The following is a 5,056-nucleotide window of genomic DNA, read 5'->3' on the forward strand; positions in this document are numbered from 1 at the left end:
TGCAAAGTCTAGACGTGCCATTTACTACTACAGGGAAAAGCAGGTAGGGCCTGAGGTGGGGAAGGAAATCAAGAATCGGGGAGTGCCTATTCCACATTACAGGGTGATTATTGGCTCTTTATACACTTGAATCTTCAGAGTTTTCTTCCCAAATCTGCACGTACAATCTATGTCCAATTATTTTGGTCAAGGGAGGCAAGTAACACGAAGGACAATGGAAAACTTATTTACATTTTATGCAGAGCTGATTTCAGGCACCATTTTGAAGTAGTTAAAGTTTATGAAGTTTCCCAGCCTTTGAGTTCATCTCTTCCACACCCCACTCCAAATTTCCTTCTCCATATTGCCCCAGATTTCTTCTAAAGACATGTAGTATCCTCATTTTCTGGTGAGTGAGTGAGTGAGTGAGTGAGTGAGTGTGTGTGTGTGTGTGTGTGTGTGTGTGTGTGTGTTTCTCTCTGTCTCTTTCCGCCTCTCTTTCTTTCTGCCCGAAAGGATCAGGTATCAGTCATTTACATCTTAGGATGAATTGAACCCCACATATAATATCTCCCTGCAGTATTTGCCCTTTACACCTTGTCTCTAATTATGTGCTGAATATTCCCCTTAAGGGAATGTCTATTTAATTCTCCTCTTAAAAAGCACTGATATGTTTAGACACCTACAGATTTCACCTACATATAACACAGGATATAAAAATAAGAGTGATCCAACACAGTATATACCAGGGATGCTTCTTAAATCCCCTCTACTTCCCCAAGAAAGAAGGCAACATCCAGAAAAAGGTTTAAAAATAAAGCAGTCTACTGGGTAAAGAATAGTTATCTCTTAGCTACTGCTATGATGAATGTAATGTGTAAATAACAAAACATTGTCTGAGGTGTTGGGATGAAGGTTAATTGTCCAAACTGATCATCAGAACAAATGCCCCTAAGGCAAGTACCTGGAACAGATCAGTAAAGCCAGGAGTTACCAGGGATCCAGGAACATGACTCCAGGGAGCAACAGATCTGGAAAGAGTGCAGAAATATAAGACAGAATTTCTAAGAGGAGAAGCCACTAACACCACAGCTGTGGTTAGTTTTTCAGAGCTTCATGTTCATATATGTGGGCACAGTGTCTTAAATGCCCCAGAGCCAAGGGAAGATCAATACCCATTGCTAAATCATATCTACCTTAAGTTAAATGCTTCTAAAAGAGTAAGTTCCTTGAATTCTAACTTTATGGCTGATTTTTCATCAAATTATTCATAAATAAAAAAATGAAAGAACTATAGGTAGAATACTATTAATTTTTTGTTTTATTGAAGTATAGTCGATTTACAATGTTGTGTTAGTTTCAGGTGTACATCACAGTGATTCATATATATATATATTTTTTTTTCAGTTTCTTTTCCCTTATAGGTTATTATAAAATATTGAGTATAGTACCCTGTGCTATACAGCAGGTCCTTGTTTTTCATCTATTTTATATATAGTAGTGTGTTTATGTTAATCCCAACCTCCTAGTTTATCCCTCCCCACAGAATACTATTAATTTTTATCTGTACCTATTAGTTGATACTCCTTTCAATATTACTATCCTGTTACCTTTTAGGTGAAAGTAAATGGGCCTGGGCCAAGCAGGCGGAGACAGGAGGCCTGCTGGCTGGGGAGGTGCAAGCCAGGCTGCAGCGTTCCTGCCTGGCCATGGCAGCATCACCCCTGAAAGTGTGTATCGTGGGTTCGGGGAACTGGGGTTCAGCTGTTGCAAAAATAATTGGTAATAATGTCAAGAAACTTGAGAAGTTTGCCTCCGTGGTCAAGATGTGGGTCTTTGAAGAAACAGTTAATGGGAGAAAACTGACAGACATCATAAATTATGACCATGAAAATGTAAAATATCTCCCTGGACACAAGCTGCCAGAAAATGTGGTTGCTATCCGGAACCCAGTGAGACTGTGTGGGATGCAGACCTGCTGGTGTTTGTCATCCCCCACCAGTTCATTCACAGGATCTGTGACGAGATGTGGGAAAGTGCCCAAGGGCACACTGGGCATCAGCCTCATCAAGGGCATAGATGAGGGTCCCGAGGGGCTGAAGCTCATTTCCGACATCATCCGAGAGAAGATGGGCATTGACATCAGTGTGCTTATGGGAGCCAACACTGCCAATGAGGTGGCTGCTGGGAAGTTCTGTGAGACCACCATCGGCAGCAAGGTAATGGAGAATGGCCTTCTCTTCAAAGAACTTCTGCAGACTCCAAATTTTCGAATTACAGTGGTTGATGATGCAGACACTGTTGAACTTTATGGTGCCCTGAAGAACACTGTGGCTGTGGGAACTGGGTTCTGCGACGGCCTCCGCTGTGGCGACAACACCAAAGCTGCCGTCATCCGCCTGGGGTTCATGGAAATGATCACCTTCACCAGGATCTTCTGCAAGGGCCAGGTGTCCACAGCCACCTTTCTGGAGAGCTGCGGCGTAGCCGACCTGATCACCACCTGCTATGGGGGCCGGAACCGCAAGGTAGCAGAGGCCTTTGCCGGGGCTGGAAGGACCACTGAAGAATTGGAGAGGGAGATGCTGAATGGGCAGAAGCTGCAAGGACCTCAGACTTCCGCTGAGGTGTACCACATCCTCAAACAGAGGGGCTGCTGGACAAGTTTCCACTGTTCACTGCAGTGTACCAGATCTGCTACGAAAGTAGGCCTGTTCAGGAGATGTTGTCTTGTCTCCAGAGCCATCCAGAGCATATATAAAGTGAATTATGCAACATGTCAGGCAAAGGCCTGCCTTTCCGATCATTCATTTGGATTCAGTGGAAACTGGGACTTGCCAACAAGATGTCTGCAGCATCATAACCCCATCATGGATACTATGAATTTTTACAGGTTCATTTTTGAATTGTGAGATGAAGTTCATTGGCTAAGATGTTACTGGGCAAAAACTAGATGCACATATGTGAACGTGTGAGTGTGTGTTCCTTTCTCATTTTGTGGATGTTTCTATCAACCAAAATTAAAGGCCCTTTTTAAAAATTACTTTTGAAATTTTCCCACTGTGGTAGCTTATAAGATTGGAACTATCGCAGCTAAAAGTTTTGGATCTAATTCATATGTATCTCAGTGAAGGTATTTTTGTTCTCATTCTCTTGAGGTTAAAATTTAACCAGCATTAACATGGTAGAGTGGCAGAGTGAGTGGGTTCAAAGTTCAACATACTGTAACTTCTAAATACTATCTCAGAGCCAGCCTAATTAACTACTTCGATTGTGTGTTGATTTATTATTTTAAACAATTACATATTTTTAATTAGGTAATCCACTTATATATATTCCTCTCACTACAGTTTTCTGCATTTTTAGCCTCTTTTCTCTTCATTAGCTACCAGAATGTGCTTTCATAAAGGCTCAGCCGTAGCAGAAGACAGAAAACTCATCTGGGATTTTCCTGCTGTGACTGACACATTCTTCTGATTAATGACACTTGTATGATGCTTTTTTGTCAGGAAGTACTTTTGTGCAAACATTTCCTTTGAGCCTCACAGATCCCCTGAAAGGGGGCTGCTATTATTCATCATTTAAGATGCAGTCACTGTGCCTGGTTGCCTGGTGAGTACGGGCAGAGCCAGAGTCAAGCCCAGTGGTCCTCCCCCTACCAAGGTGCCAGGACCTGCTCAGACATCACTGGGCTGGTTTGACCTCCTGCTAATTGGCTGTAGGATACACAGCCTTTACTGAGGCCACAGTCGGGCTTCCTGCAGCTGAGGTTTGTGTGGGTCCTTATCTAGAAGGATACCATTCAAAGTGTGGACCTCTCTCCATCAGCTTCACCTGGTGTCTCTTAGAAATGCAGGTTCCCACGTCCCAATCCAGACCTCTGAAGGGGGATCTTGTATCTATGCTTTGACATGTCTTCTGTGCGTTTCAACGTTCATTACAATTTGAGAACCACTACGTTAGAAAATTTACTTTAGATTGACATTGGCATTTCTCAAACCATGTTCCATAGGAAGTGAGTGTCCTGGGACCCAGTGGTGGTTCCGGTGTTCCCTCCGAAGGCCCACTGAGTTTGAGAAAAGCTGCATCTGTACACCCCTCTTGAAGGGGTAGAATGTATGTTAGTTTGTTAGTGGAACCTGTTTATTTAACCCAGCAAGTCCCAGACATATAAGATTATGGAGATTTCTTTTGGCAAGAAAACTTACCAAAGTTTCCAAGGAACACTGTTCCTGGCTGAGGTGACCTTAGGACAGCTCAAGTATACCCTTCACTCTCTGCAAGAAGTGAGGATGAATGACTACCTGTGGTATTATTCGTTCTGAACCTTTACAGTTCAGGTCTGCCATGGACCCTTGATGAAGCTTTAAGATGACACTCTCAGGTACGAGTAAGTGGATGTCAACTTCGCCGAAACACATGTTGTGTGGACTAAGTGCTTTTAATTCTAGAATTAAAATGGGAATTACTGTATCTCTTAAATGAGATTGGCTTCAGGATAACATTACAGTTACCTTAAAAAGCACTTGATAAATATTAAGGGAACCTATGAATATCACTTATATATTCATGGATTTTCAGTCACTTTGAGATTTTGATCCTTTTTTATTTTCCAGCTTGGGACTTTCTTCTTCTGTACTTGAAATGATTTTTGAATAGATTTTGCAGGAATTGTTTCAAACTCCTATATACAGAAGTATGTGAAAGCACACAAAATCATACAAGTTTCATTGATTTTACTGCCACTGTTAAGTCAATTTTTGCTTATCTCATAATTAATCTTTTAAAAAGTTTGTACATAGGTAGAAAGTGTTACTTTTTAAGATACATAACAGGCTGTAAATTAATTGTGGTGTCTATTAAGTAGGATAATCAGATATGAGGAATTAGGATTTTGTCTTTTGTACATTCTCATCTGCATTCAGCTTCCTACTCTGGGTTTTGTACTTGAGCGTTTTTTCTTTATAAATGCCTTATTACCACTCTGAAGTCTCTGGCTGTACCACTTGAACATACTTATAATATTCCGCACATATGGAAAAAGGTAAATTTTATGTTTGTGCTTTGCTAACTGTAG

At 41.4% G+C, this 5,056-nt stretch overlaps 1 pseudogene; it reads left to right on the top strand.

The window, feature by feature from the left end:
* The first annotated feature begins 1,688 nt into the window (after positions 1 to 1,688).
* Positions 1,689 to 2,740, top strand: LOC132500281 (glycerol-3-phosphate dehydrogenase 1-like protein; annotated as a pseudogene).
* Positions 2,741 to 5,056: the final 2,316 nt, after the last annotated feature.

The sequence above is a fragment of the Mesoplodon densirostris genome, chromosome 12, assembly GCF_025265405.1.
Source record: "Mesoplodon densirostris isolate mMesDen1 chromosome 12, mMesDen1 primary haplotype, whole genome shotgun sequence".
Classification (NCBI taxonomy): domain Eukaryota; kingdom Metazoa; phylum Chordata; class Mammalia; order Artiodactyla; family Ziphiidae; genus Mesoplodon; species Mesoplodon densirostris.